Source organism: Haemaphysalis longicornis, unplaced genomic scaffold, assembly GCF_048455015.1.
Source record: "Haemaphysalis longicornis isolate Haplotype H1 unplaced genomic scaffold, Haemaphysalis longicornis Haplotype H1 scaffold_4, whole genome shotgun sequence".
Taxonomy (NCBI): domain Eukaryota; kingdom Metazoa; phylum Arthropoda; class Arachnida; order Ixodida; family Ixodidae; genus Haemaphysalis; species Haemaphysalis longicornis.
In genome coordinates this window covers 71,748,378-71,775,453 of record NW_027526361.1, presented here as the reverse complement: position 1 = coordinate 71,775,453, position 27,076 = coordinate 71,748,378, and the positions used below count along the sequence as shown (strand labels likewise).

The 27,076-nt window shown below is 41.2% G+C and overlaps 1 protein-coding gene and 1 long non-coding RNA gene across 2 annotated transcripts in view; one reads left to right on the top strand and one right to left on the bottom strand.

The window, feature by feature from the left end:
* The window catches only part of LOC144178907 (uncharacterized), a 134,248-nt gene extending 125,397 nt beyond the window's left edge, over positions 1-8,851 (bottom strand). Inside the window, exon 1 of the long non-coding RNA XR_013324096.1 lies at positions 8,633-8,851. This is a non-coding gene — a long non-coding RNA (uncharacterized LOC144178907). The remainder of the gene's footprint in view (positions 1-8,632) is intronic.
* Positions 1-27,076, top strand: part of LOC144178906 (homeotic protein ultrabithorax-like) — a 394,614-nt gene that overhangs the window by 124,363 nt on the left and 243,175 nt on the right. The gene's annotated exons all lie outside the window — the stretch shown is intronic.

Below are 27,076 nucleotides of genomic sequence, written 5' to 3'. Positions count from 1 at the left end.
TTTCGTTCTTCATTTTTAACCATGCGGATTGAAGGATCTCACTCCTGGTTCACGATTTCGGAGCTGTTTAAAACTGTCCGGAAAGAAGTTCGCGCGAGGGCAGAACGTGGTCGATTGGTTATCCTTACGAAAAAAATGCGTTTCCGTCTTTGCAGAGACGTCAAGAAGGCCACAAGTTTTTTTTTCGTGATGAAATAGAAATGTAAAATAGCCTCTTCCTCTATGTTTAGGCTTTATAATCTCACTTTCCACTTGGTGCAATAAATTCCAGAATCAATGCGAAGTTACTGACGGATATTTCCTAATGAATGGAAGAATTCTATTTGAAGTGCCCCCCCCCCCGATATAAACTGAAAAATTGGTCTTTGTTTCGAAATAACAACCAGTGGACCGCCAGGGTAAGAGTAAATACCGAGGGACGGGTCTAGAAGAAGGGAAGGTCAATAACTGGATGCAGCTAGGGATTAAATAACTTGAAGCTTGGAGGTAAAGAATGAACTCGAGCAGCGCAGGGCAGAAGTGGTTTGAGGTCAATGGGAGATGCATTCGTCCTGCAGTGGACTTAATTAGATTGTTGATGGTGCAAGGTATGGTTGTGGCACATAATGAAAGCTGGGAAGCGAAATGGCTAGCTTTAAACTCCCACAATATGTTTTTTTTTTCCAACCTCTTGCACATTTCTTGACATACTAGCTTATAAACGTCATTTCGGGCTTGGAAAGCACAGGGTGAGTTGGCCGATGTGAGAGTTGGCCATTTTCTTTAAATTAGAACAAATAAGGAAGCACCAGTAACTATAACTGTCTGATTTGCTATAACAGAAGCTGAACACAAAGGTGGCGTTATTTTTGTTGTTTAAAGCTGCTGCTTCATCTTCAAGATTATTAGAATCCTTCTCTCTCTACTACAACCTCCAAATCGCCTCCAAGACACTGCGTTATAATATAATTTTAATCACAAAGGTTAGATAAAGGAAGGCCTCAAAGTAAGGTTCGATAGATAATGCGAAGATTATATCAGCGGGAGTTCACTAACTTATTGCTTTGAAGTTAGTCTGTATTAAGCTGAAACATTGATTAGAGAATAAGCACAATCCACTGGGCACAATGTGCTCGAGGGTACATCTCAGGCTGGAAATCGATACTTGAAAACAATTAAAATGCGTTAATTTAGAACAATGCTTCCGTACCTTCCCGTTGCAAACTCGTTTTAGTACAATTTTTTCGGGTCTGGTTTCTCAGACACTGGGGATCAGGCTGCTTGAGGAGAATTTTTAATTGGTTTACATTTCTTCGTTTTTTTATACGCAGTTATAGGACAGCACTTTATTACTCTTTTTGTGCAACTCAAACAGCACGAACACTAGTTCTTAAGGTCACGTATTTATTGCTAGTATGCCAATACATCAACAGAAGTTAAAAAGTCGATATTTTTTGTGTTGGCAAGCCCTATACACTGAGTGCGAGAAACCTTAGGAAACTGTTGACCCTTTTAAGCAGACGCGCGCCACTCTGTCAGGATAATTATAGATGTAGGACCATAGAGGCGAACTGAGCTGTACCGAGATAGCTCTACCAAGGCAACTATTTGTCATCGGCTCTAATAAGATAATCACGATCCTCTCGAAAAAAAAATACTTTGACAGGAGATACAAGATAATTTATTTTTATATGAGTGCTGTTTTATTTTTAGGAAATATACCTTATTTTTAATTGCATTGCCATAGACGGGATACTACGCATGTGTCTCCCACATGCGTAGTAAGAGGTAATCCCACAGAGGTAGCAAGGGTAGTGTGTTTTAACACGACTATTATTACTGATGCTGGTAAAATCATTTGCGGGGCACGCGTTCACATGAAGGCTGTTTTTTGCCCGAAAAACATTTCTTGACTTCGGCTCATTTAGCAACCTTATGAGCAACATCTTGCTTGGTAAAGACTCTCGTTACATTCCACTCTTACCTTTTTAATGAGATTTGCATGTACTTTGCATTAATCTCTCTCTTCTTTCTCTGTAATTCTCGCACAGCGAATAAAATTAATAAATAACGCCGCAATACCATTTGTAGGATCGTAGTCTTTGTTGATCACATACATGCCTGCGGTAGTTTGGCTTGTTTTGTCAAGGAATTTTTTGCCTTGTGTGTAATAGTAGGTGGCAGTTATTAGTTTAATTGTACAAGTTCTATAGCCAGACTGTGGTTGTTAAACTCGCTTGGTGTTGTGGGTATTTTAGTGAAGTGGCTACCAATATGAAAGTTCTAATAACTCCTTGCATTGTATAGCCATACGTTCGGGTTGATGCAGCATATAATCCGAACGCAAATGCCAGACATACGGAGTAAATTATCTTGTTATCGCCGTACAGAGTGGAATCTTACAAAGACTAGAGCAAGAATAACAAAAGAAGTGATCATGTCACGTTGAACATGGTTTGGAAGTGTAACTGTGCGTTCGAACTATTTTGTTCAAAATTCAACAAACCTTTCCGCACTCGTGTTGTATGAACCTTTTAGTGTAAACTCTCCTTTTTTAGTGTGAATCAGAGCGAACAACAATTGCTATTGTAAAATAGCTTTTATTTGATTATCTGCGATTAATTGGTAAAGCACAGCGGGCGTTATGATGCGACACAATATAATTCTCAATATACGGCGGGGAAAGAGAAAAGAATACTGCGATACGGAGCCAAACTGTTAATGAACCTGCTCATGTTAACAGGAAGACCACCATGAAATTATTGAACTGGTCAGGTTAGGATTTTGTGTAAAATCGCGAATGCTTAGCTTAATTATCAAAAGTGTCTTTTTAGTGGTGCGTGTCATCTTGCAAGACTTCGATTTGTTCATGAATAAATAAAAAACGTGTGTTTATAGCAAAACAGGATAAAAGAACAAGCATAAAATCAGCCTTGTGGTCACAATACCTTGTAACCTATCAAGTGCGGTTTAGTGAGGCTTGCTATGTACGAAAAATAGTAGAATAAATGTATCATAACGCGAGTAAGACAGCTTGCCGGTTGGATCAAATGTGAATGCTTGATATTTACGGGCTTGATAAAGCTGGTCAATTCGAACTTACATAATTCGAATTTTCGGGCAATTCGAACTGCATGATTTGGTCCTGCCAAGTCTTCATAGAAGTCTATGTCTAAAAAAGCACAGTAATTCGAACCCCAGTAGGTTCCGACTTGGATAATTCGAACTGCGCGCATCCGTGCCGTCGCCTTGACGCCCGCCAAACGTTCAGAGAAGCGTACCCTTTGCTTACCCAGAAGGCTGCGTGGAACGGAGACGGCAAAATATGCTAAAACCAATTTATACCACATGGTAGAAATCTTAAAAGAGGCATTCTTACGAGCTATAATGACCGGGATATGTTGTGTGTGGCGCTCTGACCTATGAGGGCATCATATCTCAGGTCAGAACCGCTGAACCTGTCGCTGCCAACGATGACAAGGAAGACGAAGACGAAGCGTAGTGCAGCCATCCGCTTAGGAATCATGGTCCGATGGAATACCGCCCGTCTCTTCTTCTGTTTTCAACAAGGTGAAGATGAGGCTGTCCGCTACATTCGTTCGTTCCTTAGAGCAAAAAGTGCTGACTGTCGCCTTTAGGGACAAAAGACAGGCCTCTATCCCGGGCTTTTTGAAGCAGCAAACTTCACATGTCTTACGGCTTCCCAATTGCAGTGGGCTGATTTATTTTTCCTTTCGTTTGTTCGAACTTTGATTAATTCGAACTGAGATAGCGTCATCTTGCGATAAGAATCAGAAAGCTTTTGCTGCAGTAGGAGAACGAACGTACCATATAAAAAATAAATCACGCCGAGCTCGAAGATTTCGTTGAAGCATATTGTTTAACAGGACCCGTTCTAAATATCATGGAGCGTTGAAAGTTCCTGTTCATATAGTAGCATAGCTTAGTTGCATATTTTGACCCGAGAAGTCTGCAGTGATACCTGTGCATTGCAGGAGCTTTTGTTTGATACTCCTGATTTGCTTGGGTCGCCAATGAAACTATTCGCGGAACACAAAGCTTATGCGCTAAAGTAGACAAAGCGCTTTGACAACGGCAACTCATGTGGATTTCAAAAGTACTAACATATATTGAGACGAGCAGGTTACTCAGTCTTTGAATTGTGGCAGTTTTTCCTAGTACAGCCACTTTATCCTTAACGTACTGAGCAATTAAAAGCTTTTACCGGCTCTTACGTATTTTTAACCGTTTCCGGTGTTTGCAGCAGTGATCAGACCCTATGTGTGTAAGCATACGAAACCCCCGTCATGCTTAAACTCAAACCAAGGCTGTTCCTGCGTCGTGCTTGAAAGTTTGCTTGGCGACGCTTTGCTGCCGATTAGCGCAACGAACACTGTTTATAAAGAAACTCCGAAACCTCGGGCTACTAAATATTGAGTTGGCTTTTAATACTAATAGAAGCAGGCTAGACTGTGGGACCAGCAAATATAGGTCCATACTACTTTTAGCTCCCAGTCCTGAATAGCTGGAATTGTGTTATTCATCGGTATATGCAATATTCTCACATCTCAAACTTTTACACATATGTTCGTTTAGAACTTGGAAGCAGAATAATGCCTTAAAGCTTTCTACATGTATATTGCTGTAAAAAAAAAACACGTACCTAAAAATGATTAAACTGGAACAGCCCGTATTACGTGCAGAGAGTTCGGTTCAGAGGCAGCCATTGTTCCAGAGAAGGGTTATGTTTGGTGTGTACATGTTATCCCAGTAATCTTCTTTTGGGTATCAAGAAAACATTCACGAGGGTTGCACAAGTTATATTTATAAGCGCCGCTGGGACGCCATGATGATAAACCTCAAAGAATAGTCGCAAACTTAATGCTTGACTTTTATACGTATATCAGCATAAATTGAGGATCGTTTCCCCAATTATCCTGTTAAATAAGGCAACACGATTACTTTTTTTGCCAAGTTCATGCTTAGTTGTATAACTAGTTAAGGTTTATGCATTTGTTTCCACAATGGTTTATAAATATGCTCTTGTGGCCGTGAAAGTATAGACACTTCTGGACGTGAAAGTATCTGTGGCCATGAAATGATCTTGTAGCCATGAAAGTATAGACACTTCTGGACGTGAAAGTATCTGTGGCCATGAAATGATGTTGTGGCCGTGAAAGTATAGACACTTCTGGACGTGAAAGTATCTGTGGCCATGAAACGATCTTGTGGCCGTGAAAGTATACAGACTGAAGTGGCCAGTATGCCCTTAGAAGTCACTTCTCCAGTCTATTTCCGCGATTTAAGTTTTCGCAGAGCAAAGCAATGAATTAAAAAAAAAATGCGCTTGTGAAGAAATAATGGGACCCATTTTGGTTAACTTCTTACTAGTGATGCCAAAATTACGAGGCATTCTTAAATGCGTCATCCGTAGCACACATGGGAGAAACATCGCCTAAATTGTAAAATTGACACGTAAGAAGCACTGCTGATGTCTTTTATTAAAAATGCAAAAACACACGATAATTTTATCTTCTGACAGGTATTCTCAATACGCAGAAATTTTGGCTTACGCTCACAGGTATGCTAGTTTAGTTCAGTTCACTTTATTGTAAGAGATGCTAATGACTTCAAAAAAAAAATGTCATCCTATCATGAGCTGGCTCTAATAACGGCATGTGGTCCTGCCGTCGTCATTAGGTTAAATAAGGCTAAATGCCAGCCGGATATATTCTCGAATTGTATCCCAACGTCACAATTGCAGTTTTGAGCTAATATCAAACGAAAGTCGGCAACGTTCGCTTCCTGCTTCTCAAACGTTTTTCAACTGAAACCAGATCCAAACGGATACGGTATGGTTCCAAAACCATTCCGTATTTCCTAAGTGTAGGTACCGTAGATTCTAGCTCCTGTGACGCTATACAATATTGCAAAAAAAGTCAAAATTTTATTTACGCCGACTGCATAATATTTAGTGAAGGTAGTCAACTTCCAGTGATTATTGAACAGCACACATTTATCGACAAGGGCGAAGCAGAGAAGCACACAACACATGAGCTTGTGCTTGTACTTGTGTTCTCTGCTTCGTCCTTGTCAAAAAATATGCGCTGTTCACTCTTCTCTCTCCAGCCACCAAGTAACCCAAATAGTACATTATGGACCTTTCCTACTGCTGCGGCATTCCCCAAGCTAAATTTGTTTCGACCACAAAAGGTTGTCATTCGTCTCCTTTGTATAATCATGGCAACTGAATCAACAAGCGTGGCTACAACAACTGAATTTTGGCAAATTTCCACCTTCGCGTAAGTCTCGATTGTACTGCAAGATTTAATTTATCGCAACGTTTTATACAGAACGTGGTCCCAAAGTTACGAAACTGTCAGGGGGACCTCCTATAAATAACTAAAGCATATGAACAGTACAATTTTACAGGCAGTAGAAATATTGCGTAAAAAATCAGAATAAATGCAAATCAATAAGCATGCAATATATACACACAACGCAAAAAGGAACACAAAGAAGGTAAGAAAATTGACAGTGTAGTTAAGCATACTCATCTTTTTATACTGATACTACGCACAAAGTTTGTTACAGTAAGCGCGATGACACACACATTCTTGGTCGTTATTTATCGGTTGCTAGTAGCGCCCAGTGAATCGAATTGCGCAATTAAAATGCTCGTATATAGTGCTCTGAGGGCTTCAGATTGTTGGGTATGCGTTCATGAATTAAAACTATAAACAGACAATTTTTGCTTAAATATATATGTGACTTGCAAAGTCGGTCGTTCGCATTTCCATCGTTTGAGTAAAGTTTATAGACATCAAATTTGCGTTCCTTTCAGCATCAGGGAAAGAACACTGAAACAGATGATGTAATCTCATCGAGGGGGGTGCAGGCATATATACGGGGGTGCAAGGGCCAGAATATCGCGTATATGGGGAGTGGTTTGGATGCGGGATAATTGTCTGTGAGGTGTTGAACATTCTTTTTAAGTGATTTATTGATATAAATAAATGAAAGACGAACGTATGAATAATAAATCAATACATTTCAGTTCACATCGCTCGATAAGGTTGCATTGATAGCGCGGCTGACATATACAGCGAAATCGCTGGGATAACACCTTATTACAGAGCACAAAAGGTGACATTTCTTGATTTTGTGACCAATATTTTGAGAAAATCACTTCCCACGTTGGTATTTTCTTTCCCTCGATTCAAGCGTTCTCTGCAGAATATGTTGGTCAGAAATATATGCGTATTTTCATGTTTTGGTACCACATGCAAATGCATTTTTTTCTTCGTGCCAACTTAACTTCAAACCCAACTTTTTACTCGAATAAATCGTTCATAAGTAAATAAACATATGCGAGGGGGCGGTTATAAAAAGCTTATTTAATGTTTCTCTTTAAGAGGAATTTTTCAACATTTGTGTTACCGAACGTAACACCCGCTCGCTTGTTTGCTACGCTTAAAAGTTCACAAACTCGGAATGGGCGACAATGATTTCCGATCCATCTACATCGGCTTTCCTGTGTCTGTGTATTGCGAAGTCATTGAGCGGGTGAAATTTTCCAGATATACAAATAGGAAGACACGGCCGTTGAAAGATACCGCAATCAATAAACATCCACACTCCATACAGACTTTTTCTATAGCATACAAACTAAAACAAAATTCGGTTACAGCCTGAAGCACTTTTTTATCACAAGTGCATTGCAATAGCAAACAAACACGGCTAGTGTATCTGTTGTGGTGGCGGGCTCGGCTAAAGGATGGTAGTGCTTATTATAGAAAAAAAGCAACGAAATTTAGAATACTACATTTTCAAAAAAGTCTCTGACAGGGTATTTGAAGATGCAGCATGGCAAATTCAACACACCTCGATAATAAGTATCATCCTAGTTTCCCGAGCTTTAGTTAGAAACATAAAAATATTACAAAATACTCACTACCGTCTAAAACATTGACGAAATAAGGAATGTCTTCTGTACAAAAACCGTGTAGCGATGCGTAATAAGAAAGGAAACGCCGACCTCAACACAGTTTCCAAAAGCAGGTTGCTTAATATTGTTTGTTCTGGTGAAAATAGCCCCAACACTTTTCAATAACTTCGCCATAATACGCGGAATGCTTTCGAAAAATTGTCCAGGTTGATCGTGTTTCTAAATGCCTTGTTTTGTATTCAGCGCCTATTTGTGTTTGTACGCCGGCGCGTGTTATTGATCGTCTTCCCTCCTCTCTTCCGCGTTTCCACTTCCTCCACCTACCTTCATTCTCCTTCTTTTTTTTTATCCTCAGCTGAGATCGTTTCTCTTAAGCCTAAACTTCACTTTAGCCGGATCGACTCCAAAAACAGCACTAATTCTCATCGTAGCCTTGCGTGCACATTTATAATAATAAGAAACCTTACGGGAGCGCTTCTAAATGGTCTATAGCACGGATAGCCGCAACCGACGGCGGGGCGGACAGAAGGGCGCGGCTAGGCCTATTCGCTGCAACTCGTCACCGTACCGATGCTATCGGTAATATTCCGCTCAAAAACGAGTCGTCTGTCACTTCGCTACCAACGGTGAAGCTTTGCATGAGGTGTAACGGTGCTCAACAGCGCTAATACTTTAGTAACGACACGAAATGATCAGATCGCTTACCGCTCTGGAGACCGCCATCTTGGACGCCTTCCGTCGCGAAAACACGGAACGGCTCAGCCCCGGAACAAAAACAACAGAGGTACGTAAATAGCAAAACTTGGTTGAAATCTACTCACTTCGAGATCGCTGATGCAGACGCGCACGTTCGTACTTTAACGCCGCTGGACTGTATTTGGAAGCAAATATTTTGCTTAGCTGGACACGCGCGTGGACCGTGCTTTTTCCTTGCTGGACCAAGGCTGAGAGTAAAAAAGAAGCAGAAAACCCAACATGGCGGATTTTCAAACGACGTGCATCATTGTCCGCTTGAAGTATTGCACCAATCTACGCCAGTGGAGAGGCACGCCGATTGAGGAGGAAGGGAGGAGGGAAGGCCATAAACGCGGCCTTGGCTTAGAGAGAACTGGGTACTCGAGGGGGAGGAAATAGGAGAGACAGATACAAAAAGCAAACAAGCAATGCATGGAAAGGCCTGCTGGACGCTTTCTCAAAACCAGAAAGCTCGCTGTCAACTAAGCGAAAATAATTACTGAAGGCTCGCCCTACTGACAACTAGAATTTGAACGAAGCGCAGAACTGATTTTCTTGTGGTATTCTTCGTCGCCTACTGCGTCCTCCTTGCCGAAGCGTAAATTAGGGCCTAAGAGACTGCTTAGCGTCACACTGTTTGGTTCATGCCTGGCATAGACACTGAGAGGGGGACATGAGTGCGGGCGAGAGAGGCAAGGCGGCTCCGCTTGTCAGTCAGGTGTCCGGCGCTTCCATTGGTCGAGGAGGCAAGATGGCGGCATAGCAAAGAGCCTGCAACGCTCTCTCGTCCAATCGGGGCGCGAGGGCTGGTGCCAAGCTGATGCGTCTTCTTCCATTGATGCTGGGCGAAAGTGCACACCCTCCCCCACTATCGGCGATGATAACTGTAAGCTGAGTAAAGTTTTTCATCTAATGAATAGTTGTTCCAATCGGGAGAGCCAATTTTTTTTATACATTCCTAAAAAGCCCCGAGGCGAAAAGAGTTCCTCGCCTGGCCGACAAAGCTGGACGCACACCTCTTTCCTTCGGGCGGTGCGTGTGATGTTTGTCGTCCTCGCCGCAGGTGAAAGGATTGACGGTGACGGGTGAGTCCACGCTTCTTTCGCTTTTGGCTCCTCCGCATGCGCACGCTAATGAGCTGCTGCTCACTGGCACTTAGCAGGCCACGGTAACTGACAGAATCTTCGCTCCGGGCGGCCGCGGCGTACTCCGGCGTGCGCTAGGCCTCTCGGCCGACTTGGCGACGCTGTCCGTCTTTGGCGATAGCGTACACTTCTGCGCTATACGCTGACCATGAGGTGCCAGCTAGATTTCAAGCTGAGATAGGCACGGTTTCGGAAGGGTATATTTATCTTGAAGCTGGTAGCTCTGGTGATTTGTTGAACTTAAAGCTCGGGTGTTTTTTTCTGTTTCAAAGAAACCACACACGCCCCCGCCCAAGTTACGTATCGGTTGAAAGTTACGGGTGCGTTAGCGGAAAGGGAAGACGTAAACTGCAGTTTCTTGAGCCTCATTGTTGTTTCAGAGGCGCCGTACGCTCGCATAACAGGGAAACCGGCGTCTAGTGTTCAGCTGCTGTCCATTTCAAACCTAGAAAAATGACGCTCTCTTTGCGTTAGACAGTGGTGACAGTTCTAAAAAATAACTTGTTTTGAGAGAAACGCACAGGCATTCGCTCATCACACTCACCTGCTGCGTCTGCCTGATACCTACCGGCTTCATAACTGGCGTTTAGCATTGCCCGCATGCATACCTGCACGCCGTCGCCGACAGGTGCTCCTTACTGCATGCCCGCTCTTGCAATGCTGGATGAATCCCTGCGCATAAGAAACTTGCAGCACCCATAATTAAACTTATACTTGAAAAATTGAAAACTAGGACTATTGAAAACATTGTAAAATTGACATTAGGTGCATTTTGCTGCGGTAAAAGACCAGACGATAGCATAACAAGGCACAGACAAGCCTAGCATAGCGTGACACGTTCTGTAAAAGAAGAAAAGCCTAATTCATCGGCTAGATTCAGTTTTCCTTCTTGGCAATTGCAGTTATGGAGGGATAATTTTTCATGTCAAAATTTTAAGAAAAGTAATCGAAGAGATATTTTCTACTTTGCAAAGAAAGAATGGATATTGGTACTATTTTCAAATTTCACGCGCACAATGGTCCTCCCCATCTTATTGATATCTTACTAGAACAACGTAACGTTTTATTATAATACGCAGTCAAGTCGCTAAGTATATTCCTTTATTCTAGAAGCAATATAGTTGACGGAATGGTGTTAACACTTTTGCAACCTAGGATATCTAAACCATTAGACTGTTTGCGTACTGCCTAGACATTTATGCACAGAGATGTCAATCTACCTCCTACTTTCCACTTGTGCAGAAAACTTTTCACCTTCCGCTTACTACAGGGAAGTTCAACAATGCCTAGAGAAAGAGAAATCAATGATTCATCTGAAAGTTAAATCATTAGGAGATGAGCTTCTCGTCCCCGTTCAAAATTTCGGACATTTCATACCTGCCCCTCGAATAATAGTTCAAACTTCTCTCTGGAGAGGCACTTCTTTTTAAAGATGATTCCTTTCCGGCACTTGTCCCACTTTGGTTCTCCATTAGTTGTTGCGCTCAATTTTCATCCACCTGTAAAACAAAGACAAGCGTTAAGCATCTGCAGTTTGTTTTGGCCGGAGTAGCGTTCTCGCAAGCATCATAGACGCAAAAGCCATACATTCAGAACGACCCTTACAACAGCACATTCTTCTTAGAAAAACATTCTCATTGGCGCTTTGCGACGGTTACAATTCGATCACAAATATCTAGCAATTGAAACAGATGTTCACTGGGTTTTATAAAAATTGCAAGCCACGAAAACCAGGATTCTCCGCTCCGTAGTAACAACCAATAACCAACCTTTTTAGGGTGTGCAGGCCACTGCAACCAGGATTTTGTGTTCCCTATACAACAAGAATCCTTTTGAGGCGCTAAGGCGAGAAATATTTAAATATAAGTATTGCATAGCGGAAGTTATTTCAAGGGCCTGCTTTTTCTGCACCATGTTTCTAATGCCACGGGAAGGGCAAATGTCGATGATATAACAAGAAATTAAACAATACAGTGAAATGTCTCTTTCAACCTTTCATCAAAACACTCATTTCTTACCTTCAGTGCGCACCTAATTAGGGAAAGAAACAAACAAATGTAACAATGAAAATAAAGCGCTTAAAGTTAGATCTTCGTTCCCAAGAATTGTTATCAAACAAAATCCAAATTATTTCAGTCAAATTTGAATACATGAATTTTTTCAAACCTTCCTGATCAACCATGAACAAGAAAACTACCGAAAAAGAGAGCATACAACTCTCTCTCTAAGTTGTAATAAAAGAGAGAATTGCACAGCCAAAACAACTGGCAACTATTTAATGATACGAATCACATTGCACATTCTTCCCATATCTTTTCGTATGTGTTACGTGGCTCATGTTGCCTACATGCAAATAAAAATTTAAAAAGGTGGCAAATAATTTAGGAGAGAATCAAACCTGTTTATGCGACCTTCGAAATGAACAATTCTGAAACCCGATGAGGGATTTAAAGAATATTTGTGAAAGAATGGCTCCGGATGTCAAGTTGATGTCGTCCATTTGGCTATCCTAAAAAATACAAAAAAGTAAACGTAGGAAGAATATGAGTTATGGTGGCGACAGTTTCACCAAGTCCTTCTCACCTTCTGCTAAAGCTAAAATGCTAAATTATTTTCTTTTGTTCTGTTCAATCTGTTAATTTTATTCTGGTTAATTTTCTTTGAATGTTTCCCATGCGCCTTTTTTTGCAGACACTCGTTTACAGAGACAGTTTGCAATGGTGCTCCCACAGCGTTATCCTACTGCAAACATCGAGTAGTGCGAACGGTTCAACGTCCTGAACAGAACAGTTCGGTGTCGACGGGAATGAATTGGCTGCTGTAACAAAGAAAAGCGGGCGAGTTGGTAAGGTGCATGTTGAAACGAAGCGCTAAACCAAGCAACGACAACTGGATGGGACGAATAGAACAGGACGGAGCGCTACAATCAACGAACGTTTTATTGAAAAACATCGAATTAGATACACTAAGAAAAGGAATAACACAAAATAAGATATGGCATGACTTAAGCCAGACACGAGGGAAACCATCTTTTAAGTAACGTCCAGATAATGAACTTCAACGTCAGCCACAGATACGGAGGGCGAACTGATATAATTTTTACCCATTTTCGCTATGTAAGCGGTCCCCACAATTCAGCTTGTCTTTTGGTCCCGGGGTCGAAATAAAATTGAAGTTTCATTAAACAGGGAAGGGCATCCCAACGACAAGCAATGCGTAGATAAGTAAGAAGGTTTAGCGGTGTTCAGGGCCCTTTTATGCTCGCGCAGGACCCTTTCACGTTGAATTGACTGCTGTTTACATATTAAAAGGCATTTTGGGAAAATAAACATTCACGGGTGAGAATGAGCTGAAGCGACTTCATGCCCATTTTGCCGTTGTGCTGTTACTGCAGTGCGTATGGTCATGTTTAAAACATGTTGTTTCCAGCATTTATGGGAGCTTTGATAGTTTTTATGTGATACTACTGAGTTATTTATGCTTTCTTGCTTTTCGCTAGAATTAAAACAAATTGAGAGATTCTCAAGTACTCAAACATTGCCACTAGAGCGCTAAACGTATTTGTTTTAACCCGACCAGTTCATAATTATTATAGTGCGGCGCTGGCTCACTGCACCAGCTTCCTTGGCAAAAATGATGGAATGTTATCAGCAGTTGACAGGCGACCATGCATGCGTCATGCATGCATCCAGGAGAAAAACCATAATTTAGGCTTTCGTGGAATAGAAACTAGAAATTTTTCACTCTAATAAGTTAACAGCTTCCGAGCACTGCAGCACGAGCTGTTTGTTAAATAAAAAATTTTTTTCCAAGAAGTAACCAATTGTCCTCCTCGTTAGTTCTCAAATACATCTAAAATGTTTGTAGCACTTTGAATGAACATCCCTAGGCGTGTTCTTGAACATAGCGAATATCAACATTTAAATTATAAGGCAACTGAATAACGAAAATTAAGCTTTTCTTTCTAGAGATCTCTAAATATCCGGAGGTCTCTTTGCCACAATTCGAAGGATTTGTAGGCTGCGTTCCATTTTCCAAAAACTGTAAATGTAAATTTGCTCTTGAAGTAATTTGGGCGTATTTTTCGAGTGTGTGTATCAGTTCATGGTTTTATGTAAACCAATCATTATACCAATAAATCTATAAATGCTTTGTTCTAATTACACCAGTTTAAATAAATGAAGCTTTACTGCAGTCTTGCACGTCAGTACAAAATTGCAAAACGTGTTTTCCTAATGAATCTCTTGTACACATTCGGATGGATTTGTTGCAGTGTAAAACTCTTACTGGCCAGGTAGTTAAATTGTTGCAGAAACCCTCTTATCATGGACAATTTCATATACTTGGGATGAGTTCAGCTTACACGAGGAATAATAAGTCAAATTCTGGCTAGTGTTGTCCGGTCGTGGTTCACGTGGGTCTTGTAGTGTCATACTAAGGAAGAACCCTGTGTAGCCCATTCATATAAACCGCAAAAGTGTTATGCCTCTGAAAGTTAATCGTTTATAATAAGGTGTATGGTTTTTAAATGATATAATTACTTTTGCTTAGGCTTATCCGCAGTACCTCATTATCACCATTTTAAGGAGTGGTCGTAGCGGAAAGAACGCTCCATCAACGTTGTTTATATCTGCTACAAAAAAGTTGTCGCCTTCCCCTGAATAAAAGTAAGTATGACGGCACGGTTAATAGTTACCATGTCATTGCAATAATTTTGAAGGGTCAACGCCGAATATTGATTCATTCATTCACTCATTCGTTCATTCATGTTTAGTTCTACGTGCCCACCAACAGCTCGTGACGTTAGATGGTGGTGGACAAAACGCAGCGAAAAAGTAAGAAAAAGAACACTCAAAGAGACAGAAAACGTGAGTTATAACACGTGAGACACTAAAAACTGCAGCAGCCAGTAAATGCAAACAAATTATTGTCAAGTGTGCGGGTTCGATTCCCGGCCGCGGCGGTCGCTTCCCGATGGAGGGGAAAAGAAAGAAAACCCGTGTCGAGAATTTCGGCGCCCGCTAACGATCCCCAGATGGTCAAAATCATCCGGAGCCCTCCACTACGGCGTGTATAATAGCCGCGGTGTAGCTTCGGCGAGTTAAAAACCACAGTTAATCAGTAAAGTTATTGTTAAAATTATCAACGCTACTGCACCTCACACTATCATACAAGGTATGCAGCCGTTGCACTGGACAACAAACTCTGTTAACTCCAAACACCTTGTTTCGGAATGACTTACAAGGTACCGCAATTGTATCGACGACGTAATATTGTCGCAGTCAGTCAGATGTTGTAAACATTTAAACAGGAATACAAAATTTGCATTCTTTTTTCTTTTAAACACTGTAACTTAGTGAATTTTTCCGACATTAGCTCGCACTTGTAATACACTCCTCGATCAAAATGCCAATCAAACAATTCTAATAAAACGTTTTTGTACATCTTCAATATTCGCAGCCTGGGTTGCATTCAAGTTCATCGATACGGCTGACCAAAAATGAAGTTTCGGAATAACGTATAAACCACAGTACATTATAACAAGGGTGCGTGTTGCGGCATAGTACTCCTAACTGGCTGCAAGCCTTTTTAACACCAAATAAACATGCGCATGAAAGGGTAGCGCAGACTCAACAAACATTTCTCGGTCACCACACCCATCAACTCTTGTTGGGACGCAATGATTTAGCGTGTAATCTTATACCGTGCTTGAGAATGTCCTGGTTAAACTCATTACATTTGTTTTCATTGCATTCGTTAATAACTGATTAGCAAGGCACCAATTACTCACACTGCAAATGTCAGACTGTAAAAGGGCGTATTCATCCCGTGTGACTGTTTTCCGAAACAGCTTAATGTTATCCACGCACAGAAAAATGTGACTATTACTAATACAGAGGGAAAGGTCATTAACAAAAACATTGAACAAACATGGGCCCAAGGTGGATCCCACTGGCACCCCTGTCTTAAAAATGGAGGGTGTAGACAATATCCCACCTACAGGAACAAGGTTTGGTCGACTATTTATATAGTAATGAATGAACATACAAAGCTGGCTGCAAACACTACTATCGTAGCAGCTTTTGATTGAAAATACATTGATACACTGATTCAAAAGGTTTTGACAGATCAAAGTACTAAATCAACCTTACCAGGTTGGCGATAATTCGGCTTGTGTATACTCAAACGACATTGTCAAGTTGGTTTCAACCGATCGGTCTTTTAGTCCATGCTGAGCATCCGTTATCGAACATTTAAAAAAGAACGATGAGTGCTTAAACAACACTGTTTCAAGAACCTTTGCAAATAGACTTAGCACACATTATAGTCGGTATTTTGTACCGTCATGCACGGGGTCAAGCAAGCCCTTTTTCACAAAGCAGGAAAAATTCCTCTGGAAAACGGGATCTTAAGGATATGTGTCAACAGGCGAACAAAAAAAGGGCTACAACCTTTAACAATCATGCTTGGAATGCCGTCAAAGGCAAGCGGAAATTTTGCTTTTAGCGAGGATATTGTCTGCAAGATAACAGGTTCAGAAAGAAATACAAATACAACATGGTGTACGTCTCATCGCTTGAAGGAATTGATAAGCAAGAAAGCGCCAAGGGAGCGTCTTTTATACGACAAGCAGAACGAAAGTAGTGTTACGTTACTGTAGTGTTACGTTACTGTAGTGTTACGTTACGTTGGCTTAACGTTACGTTAAGCCAACTGTAGTGTTACGTTACTGTTGACAAGGACGTCTGACCAATTATTCCTCACTGTGGAAAAAATAGACGCCAGAATCATATATTCATACGCTTCCTCCTACTTTGCTGTTTTCAGTTATATATTTCACTTGTGGGGACCGAAACTGTGCTTTGCATTTCAGACCTTCGCCCAGCCACTGCTGGCATGTGGTACCAGCAGTAGCTGGTACCACATGGTATGGGAGTGCCAGCAATCCCCAACACTCACCCCTAACCCCAACCCTACCTATGAGCAGAGGCTGACCAGCACACCAGCGACGATTGGGGGCAGGGCATGGGTGGCCAGCACAGTCCAAGGCATACACATGCCGGTCTAAGGAGGCCTTCCACCGGGCGGGTTCCGTAATATCACCACCTCAACTCAAATAAAATTTATTCATCACCATCATCATAAGTAACACAAATATGTTTTTATTCGCTGCTGATCCCTGCCGCGACTACCCTATATTGCGTTTTTTCTAAAGTGTTCTCACAGTTTGCTTGAAGAAATTGGCGCTCACTTTTGCATCATGTGAAATTTTTTTAAATTTATTCCCAGAAAAGCGGCTTTGCACAGGTACTACGAATGTTAGGTCTGTTTCCTTAGCTACGTCCTAAAGACGAACCATCAGTGAAAAGAAACAACTTCGTGCTGCCCACGTACCGTGCTCTCACGGTAGACGCTTACCTACATTGCCTGTATTAATATGAACCCCCGTTCTTAATCTACTACTGCTACTACTTTTTTTTCAATAATAATGGTTCTGCTCACTTGCAGTTACGTTTTCGGAAACAGTTGGAAGCCGGCGGTGTTTTCTTAATTTCAGCATTTAAAGTATGCACAAAAATTTCAAATGAATAAAAAATTAAGCCCAAACACCGATGAATGATTCCCGAAATTCTCGCTGTTACCATTCCCGTAACGCGCTATACCTTTTGTTGTATCAGCTTTTCCTGGAAATATTTATATCTTTGGTATTACACTAGTTGAACCACAGTTCAACTAGTGCAATACCGATGCTATAAATACACGTCTTATTTTCGAATTGTAGGGTATGCCAAACTAGTGCACAATGCCGCACATTAGCCAAGGAAGGTCTGTCTATTGCATATTCAACAGGTTATAACGTCATAACGTTAATGTCTGACCATTAATATCTTGATGTGTTTAAAGTTGTCTTACCATTGGATTTTCCTTGGGTTAGGTTCTACTGTTTTAACTTTCTGCGCCAACATAGGCTCTGAAAATATTTATTTCTACTCTTGAAATTGTGTATTTCTAAGCTTCTCACGTTGAACCACTCTTGGGAAGGAACTAATATGTGAGCGTTCACAATCCTTTCCCCACAGAGTTATCGATTCGAAATGTTGAAGCTGCTCTCTGGATTGCCAGAGTTGAAAAAAGGCTGGTATGAGTTCGGTGGCGCCAAGATTGAATTTTACTACACTGAGAAGCTAAATACTTTTCCTTGCCGACAGATTATTCTAAAACTTTCTAATCATCCCTTAAACTGATATTGCAGACGAAGAACCCTTCTATATCAATTTAACGACTAATGAACGCTTTGGCCTCCCCGTGCAAAACTTTAGCCCAATAGCCGGGACACACTGACATAGCCTGTCTCCAAACATTGGCCCTTTTTCCAATATTCGGCGGAGGGAAAGGAACTCAACATTTTTTTAAGTGGCGGAAAACTGGACATGAAAACCACGAAGACTGAGCTTTCGTGTTTGAATTTATGCAAACTTACAGTGTCAGAAAATGAAAAAAAAAAGTAAAAAGTGTACTTTATGCCTACAAAATAATCGTTGATATAAGCGTATTCCATTAGACACGTCCGGTATTTCCAAAATTTATGGCAACTAGGGTCGCTGGTCCTTAGATCATCAAACACTTTCATGTAATTGTGTATTTCGTGTTTTGTTTAGCTAAAATTCACTTTCAAGAACTCTTAGTTGGCACTGCTTAAATAACAGAAAACAATAATACTTCGGTCCTGCCTATTTCTTCACGGGTATACAGAAATGCAAGGTTTTCAACGTTGCTCTTACTTCCGCGTACCAAATGTAATTTTACAAATTCTAATTTATGCAAACTTCAACTCGCCCCATTTTTTGGCATAAAAAGTGTATCAACTCCTTCACCTCACCTCAAATTTTCAGGACACAGATCTTAGTGAGTCTTGTCTAAAGGAATGAAGGCTACATAGAAGGAGAGCAAAAGACACATTTGTCTGTTTCAGCTCTCCATCGAAAGCAAATTTTGGGAGCTATAGTCAGGCATGCCAATATGGTCTTAGAGGACTATATCACCAAGAGCTAAAATGCCCGAATAGAATCTTAACCACACAGCCGACATTAACCACCTTAGGAAGGCCACCGGATTGAAAAAAAAACCCCGAGAAGCAGCTAAACCTGGCGCAGTATTACCATAGCCCTTAACTCGTAGTGAACCAGAATCGCTCGCAAATTCGGTCGGTTCACAGCAGCTGTGGTACACCTAGCTAAGGCAGCTGTCCTATTTCCTACAGACCACAGAAATTTCAGGGTCCCTGGATCCATGACAAGCCACCATACATGAACCTGAATACTGCAGCCTTCATTGCTAGGACACTTTACAGGGAAAGCAAGTTAACTATATTTCGGGTTGCTCATGGACTTTTTCAAGGAGGCGATCTGCACAATTTCGGTGTGTCGTTCCGCCGTTGTCAACCAGTACTTGTTGGAAGCAAGCGCGCAAACAAACCTTCCGAACTCATTGAGTATCGGAATGACTCTGCCGCCCGCAACCTCAAGATGGAAAATGCTACCCTGACATTGTTTGCCTCGCTAATAGAAGCTGTGTTGTGGAGGTAACCTTCTCCCAGTTGAGATACGTTCAGCGGTCAGAGAGGCCTCGAATAAAGACCGACAAGTTGCGCAAGCAGATCATAATAATACATGTAAACAATGTAGACAAGGATGAGGGAACATTCGATGACCAGGTTTTTGTGAATAAAATGTTTCATTTGGTACAAGTTATCTATGCCATTTATTGCCATTATTTATTCATTTCCAAACAAATGCCAAATTTCGGGGAGCATTTTAAAGACAACCCTGAAGTGCCCCCCGTTTATCGGCTTGAAATAAACTCCACTGTTAACTCGTTCGAGTTAAAAATCTCGTGGTACCCTCTAAAATAAACTGTGTGTATTGAAATAAGCTTAGTACATCTATCGATTTAACCCAAACAACCCGAAGTTAGAAATGGTTTCACAAAAACCCCCGATTTCTCCCCGAATATCATTTAAAAAAATAGCACCCGATTTTTATCCCACGATTTTGAAAAAAATATAAAACCCAAAAACTAAGAACCCTAATCTATACTAAATACGGGCCTCTCAGGTTTATGTATCGTAGGACTATCACCAAACCAGGACTATCCCTATTAAGAGATTACTGATGTTGACACTCACAGCATATCTACATAAAAAGTAAAAAAATCTAATTTGGGGAAATATAAAATATTTATAGGTACTACTACAATGTAAAACAAAGTCACTGATAGGACTCACTTAAGTTTGGATACGTAGATTCTTTCCAGGTTTTAAGTACGGGGCATGGCTTAGGCTGCTGAGAGCTTCCCGAAAAAAAAAGCAAATAAGAGCTGTACTTTTGTCCACCAAAATCGGTAGCAAAGAATGAGAGAGAAATTTGTAACACCAATTCCGGCGCAGCAGTTGCATTTCCCATGAAGAGACAAACGGCGCCATATTAAAAGAGCAGTATGAGGCCCTGGAGCACTTACGATGAGCATTTGGCATCATAGGTCTCTATTCGGCTTCAAGATTTGCACCTACTGCTTGTAATGAATTCTCGCCGCTTCAGACATCAAAACTGACAACTCACTGAGAGCCAGAAATTACATTCACCCCTTGACAGACGTCACTATTGATATCACTTTTCGTTATGACGTTACAATGTGATGAAGTTACACCGGCTATCTCATGCTAAATAATCTTGTTTAGTCGGTGGCATTGCTGTTGCCTTACAGCGACTTAAACTGCTCTAGAAAACTGTTTTCACAAAGCCGAAGTGACTTTCTTTTACATTGTAATAGTACCTATAAATATTTTATATTTCCTCAAATTAGATTTTTTTACTGTTTATGTAGATATACTGTGAGCGTCAACATCAGTAATCTCTTAATATGGATGAGCAGGGCAAGATTAGATTTGTAGAAAGAGAAACGCAAACATTGGTTTATGTAGAAGTTGAACAAACTTTTGATGCAACGTGGGTAATAATAGGTAATTATACTGTAGCTGAGCGTCAGCAGAATTCGACATATTGGGCGATTTCGGCAGACCATTGTTAGCATATGATCTCAGGGAAACATCCGTCAAATTCAAAGTTAAGAGATATTTCTATTTCTTACTAACAAACCATTTTCTGCAAATTTAGCTATTGGAGATAACAAACAGAGCAAGCATTGAATGGCAATTCAACCACAATAACCAAAGTGCTAGGAGCTTAGAGGAACAGAACTTTAAAAAGTCAGAAACGCCTTAGGAAACAAAAAAAATGTAAAGACGCCAGATCCTCAAAATGCCAAGCTCCAAAGATAGCACTTTTTCGTGCAAGCTTATCAAAAGACGGAAAGTACGTTTGCTTTCGGACTTTCCAGAGCACATGCTGGAAGAGCACACGCTGGCAGAGCAGATTGTATGTGAAAATGACAGCAGAGAGTCATGCTATTTGAAGCGGCACTCAATAAACGATGGAAACGGCAATTTTACCAATAATTTCGGGGAAATATAAAGCGCCCAGCTTTACGACGAAAGCTTAAAAGGAGAAAATAGCAATGCTGGTTTGGTGATAGCTGGCGTTTGAGCCAGCGATAATAACTGATTGAAATATATTATCTACATTGGTGATAGCAGGGCTTTGAGTCAGCGATGAAAACTAATTGAAAATATTATTGAGATTGGTGATAGCAGGAATTTGATTCAGCGATGAAAACTGATTGAAAATATTATCAACGCAACGAGTGCATATAAATATATAGTTCACTCAGCAGTAAAGTCAGCATAAGCTTGGTTTTATTTCAGTAGGCAGTACGTACTGTACCAGAGCTTGCAAAACTCCACACCGAATGTCTCATGACAAAAAGTTGCTGGTAGCCTGAAAAAATCAACAAACTCACTCCCTGGAAAGTGTTAATGTAACAGAGAAAGAGGATAACGGGCATATAATGCTCTTATATTGTGCAAATATAGCGGTTACCGAAACTGGTGGTATGTCTTTCTACTCCGCTCAAAATAGAAAACAAGCCTTATTTTAGCAGCGTCCTTGATCCATTCAAAGCAGAAAATTCCTCAAAAGAAAAAAATTGGTGCTCAGGGCATCTTAAAGCGAAGCTTCAGTTTTCTCACTGACAACGTCTGTAACGTGAAAACACCGAAATGAAAAAAAAGCCCTTCCTGATGCCGGAAGCGAAGCTGGTTACCTCGTGTTATGAAGCCGGCGTGTATCTGATTGCTCCATTTCGACACGGTCGAAGCTGTTTGGAAAACTTAGACGACAACCAAATAATCCATCACGAGAAACCTTTGCCTTCAACCATCGTCGTCATTTGACGGATGAGTCCATGATTTTGCTTAGCTTTAAAAACACTTTTGAATAATTAAAAATTACTTCAGTTATTTTCATTGCGAAGCCATGGCCTTTACAAATCTATACCAGGCACTGAAAAGAGCTGCACGCATGCTATGGGTGCAAAGAATGACGAGGTTAATTTTAAGAGGTACAAACTGATATGCCTGAGGTGTTTTCAGCTTCGCAAAACGGCGTATTCCTATACTGTATTGACAGATGCTCAAAGAGACGTCACGTGTTAATATAGATCTAGACAGCTTGACGTTCGATGTCAATGCCCAACAATTGATTTCCCAAAATTCTGTGAAAATTATTAACGATTTTCGTACAGCAAGCTTAGAATAAAACTATAGCTAATAGGGATAACAGTTCACTTGCTAAAGCTTGCAAGCAACTTCACTCGCTAAATAGCATTTTAGCACAGGAACTCAAGTAATAGAAGAGGAAGCAACTATAATTAGGCGCTAAAATGTACGCCAAGAGAAATAGAATACCCGTACAGTTTCCGTGAGGATCATTTTATCGGGGAAGTACTTCGGAATCACACGGAGCTTGGTTTTATCAGTCATTAAATCTATACGTCCTTTCCATGCTCACTAATGGGCACGCACTTAAAAATTAAAAGTTTGCAAAACACTTTAAGAGAACAGTTAAATTAGCGGCAAGAAGCACGCAATGATGGTTTTAGGTGCAGTGACGAGAGATAAAACACTCATGATTGACCAGGTAATGCGGAAGGTTACCTAGCAAATTTAAAAATAGCCATACAGACTATAATTACAATCCGCCCGGATTCGAGAATGGATTATAATTATACGAAGACAACGTAAGCGGCAACATGACTATTAAAAGTCAGAACGAGACTCTGAGGCTTGCCAAGAATGCGGGATACTGGAAACAAGAAAATATTCCAAAAAAATGGATGTGTTTGCCAAAAAATAGAAGGAAATAAAAGTGATTGGCAGGCAAGGGACATGCAACAATTAATAGTCCAGGTGTGATAAACGGTCGTTGTAGTCTGTTCAAGAAAATGGCAGCTGCTGGAAAGAGTAAATAACAACACATTCTAGTTCGCATGGTATTTAGGCCAAGGTATCCAGAGTAAAACTCGAGCGCGGTACCACCGCGCTATCCTCACGAGTTGGCAGCGGAGGAACAAAAGTTGCCGTTGTTGTTTCTCTATTCGTTGCACGTACCCACTTAAGGATTTGGCCAGGAATCCGGACCTTTGAGAGCCTAAAATGCCCGCTTCACCCAAACTACGGTATATACGGGAAACGTAAAAGTTTCGAAATAGTGCGCGCCGTGTGACACATGAATTTCAGTGAGTCTAGCATTTACTCAATAATGATGACATCAAACGAAACAAAGCGTAAGCCCTAGAAATGTAGTCTAAAACGGAGGGCTTTATCTAAACCAAATGAACTATACATGGTCGAGGGGTTTAGATCTCTACTAAAGTTCATTTTTTCTAATACTTCAGAATTTTTAAAGGGGAGAATACTCCCTGTGGACGATAATAAATACTTTGAAATCCTACGCCATCACTGCGGCTTCGTTTTTTTTAGGCTACAACTGCCACAAGCCACCGAAAATATTATATTCCTTTCGAGTCCTGGTGCAAATTTGTTGACAAGGGTTGCAAGAAACACGGCAATGCTTGTATGCTGCCTGCCCGGCTTCAACCATAAACCAGGCCAGAATTTGTCAGCCTTAGTTTTGAAGGGAAATATCTACGAGCTTTTACATTTATGGTACAACTTCTACTTCACTCATGCAATAACTAATAGGATACTACAAATCTACGATAAACAGGAAATAAAAATTGTGTTAAAAAGAGCAAATGTTATTACGAATGCATAGCGGTACAAAACGCCAAGAAAGAATTCGCCTTAAACCACTGGACGAAAAAGTTCAAAACATACGAAAACTCTGATGTAAACTCTAGTGAGGCAGTACAGGCCGAGAAAAACGTACTAAAATGCAGCCTTCGGGAAGCCCTAAAACTAGCACTGAATAAGCGTTTACGTAGCGAATAACGTAAAAACAATTACTTCGCAACTACCAGACATCCCTGGCGCCATGAGCATCCTCTGGAGACCAGCTCCCCAACTCCCTTTACCCAACTCTAAGATTTTCCGGCAGTTCTGAGCGGGCGAAAATTTTACTGTTCGCATATTGTACACAGGCCTAAAATTACGTGTTTCCCCTTTTTTCTTGTAGCCCAACAGGCAGAAAACAAGTTCAAGTTTATTCACATTTCGAGTAACCTAAGCGAGTAGAGAAACCAAAAGGCCTCTAAGTTAAGTACTATCGGAGAAACCTCATTCACAACTGAGTCTAATTTTAAAAAAACGCTGCAAAAACGCTTGCTGGAAGGCTCTTTGGAAAACAAATAGCACTCCCTCATCAGAAAATGATCTGGCCACACTGGTTTAGCAGTTGCCCAAGCTCTTCTATGACTTGCCCAAGCAAATTTCCGCCCTCGGTCCCCAGCAGCTGTAGAACAGCCGACCACGGCACCGGTCAGGCCAGCTAGCGATACAGCAGAAGGTGCTAAGACTCTCCGGGTTCGGGCAGGCCGCCATCGGAGCTTGACCAAGGCGACGCTCCATGCCCGCACACTGTCTAACGAGGAAAGCTTAGCTGTATTACTAGAGGAGCTCTGGGACATTAGGTCGAAAATTATGGGGTTAAGTGAACTTAGGACCGGAGAAGGTTACACGGAGCTCACTAGCGGGCATATTTTTTGCAACAGAGGTGTCTATGAGAAGAAAGATCACGGAGTGGGATTCCTAATCCAAAAAGAGTTAGCAGGCAACCGGGAGGAGTTTTTTAGCATTTGTGAGAGAGTCGCGGCTCTTGGGATCAAGCTAAACAAGCGATACATGTAAAAGATACTACAGGCATATGCGCCAACAACCAGCTATGATGATGAAGCCGTCGCCAGCTTCTACGAGGATGTCTAATCTGCAATGAAGAAGGTTCACGATTTTAATGGGAAACTTTAACGCAAAGGTCGGTAAGAAGCAAATGGGAGGAAGGTCAGCGGGAAACTTCGGAATAGACAATCGCAACAGTCGAGGGGATACTGGCGTGATTGGCAGAGATATATAACGTGAGGTTGATGAATACATTCTTTTGAAAACGAAAGAATAGGAAATGGAAATGGAAAAGCCCCCATGGTACAACAAAAAGCGAAATAGACTTCATCTTAAGTGACAACCTAGGTATTGCGCATGCGTTGATGTGCTAAGTAAGATTTGGAGCAGTGATCACAGGATGGTTAGATGCAAGCTAACGCTGAATCTCAAAAGAGAAGGAAAGAAACTCGTGGAAACGAAGAAACCCCGTGACAAGTCAGTCAGAACCATCTTGTAGGAGCTTAAAATATTTCTTCAAAACAAATTCTCGCTTCTGAACTAGCAGAACTAGGTCAATGAAGTTCAGACAGGCTAAATGACAACCTAACATCCGCACTCAGTGAGACAGCAGCGGCTGTGAGAGAAGCAACATGTAGGGAATAAACTGGAAAACAGACTAAGAACCCGAAGGAAATATTCGCCAAACTTAAGAACATAAAAGTCTAAAGTACGGCGGATGGGATTGAATTAGCCGAGCTTTAAAACTGATTAACAGGAGTAAACAAACGACATTGGCGCATATAACATGACAGTGGTCGAGGAAACGCTGCAAATAGGAGGACGCCTGAAAGTGACTAAAAGGAAGTTAGCCATCGGCAAACACAGAATGTACACACTCAGAGACAAGCAGTGTAACATTACGCACAACAAGGAGGAGATAATAAAGGTTAAAGAACAACTCTGCAAGAGACTGTATGCCAGCGACGTCAGACCAGGGGAAACTACTGAGTACAAGCTTAACTTGCGATGTCGCACTAGTAAACTACGGAGGAAGTAGGAAAGGCTCTCAATGGCACGAAAAGAGGAAAAGCTGCACGTGACGATGGATCTTTAGAGAAGGCTGGAGGAGATATTGTATTGCAAAAGGTTATTGTACTATTTTAGGAATGCTTAGGGACTCAAAAAGTGCCCATAACCAGGAAAAGCGCCAGGATTATTCTGATTCATAAAAAGGGAGATACCAAAGACCTTAAGAATTGCAGACCCACAAGTGTACTCTCAGTTGCTTACAAGCTGTTTACAAAACTTACAGTTAGCCGCATAGGTGACAGCATGGATTCCGAGCAACCCAGATAGCAGGCTGCGTTTAGGAAATAGGGTACTCAGCAATAGATCACATTCATGTTGTTAGTCAATTGATAGAAAAGTCCGCAGAATACACTAAACCTCTTTACATGGCATTTTAGACTAGTAGAAATCGTTTGACGTAGTAGACACTGCAGCCGTGCTAAAATCATTAAAATACCAAAAACTAGCAGAGGCTTCATAAGACTTCTAGATGACGTATAAAGGGGGTACGGGTCGGATAGAACTTCACAAGCAAACCGATAAATCCGATGTGAAAGGGAGCAAGACAGGGAGAGACCATTTTGCAAAGACTGTTCCCAGTATGTCTGAAGTGGGTATTCAAAAAGATTGACTGCAAAACACAGGATTAGAAAGAAATGGAGAATACCTGAGTCATTCGAGGTTTGGAGACGACATATTCTTGCTGAGTGTAACTCCAGAACACAAGCAAAAAAGGTAGAAGAACTACAGTCGGAAAGAATGGCCGTGGGGTAAAAATAAATATGAATAAATCTGAAGTAAGGAGGAATAGCATGCCGAAAGCGCCCTCTTCAGCTTAGAAAACGAATGCTACAAGAAGTAAAAGAATATAACTTCCTCGGACAGATGGTTATTGCTGATTTCAGCCACGGGAGAAAAATCCGGCGCAGAAAAGGTGTGGGCTGGGGAGCACTCGGCAAGCACTCCCAA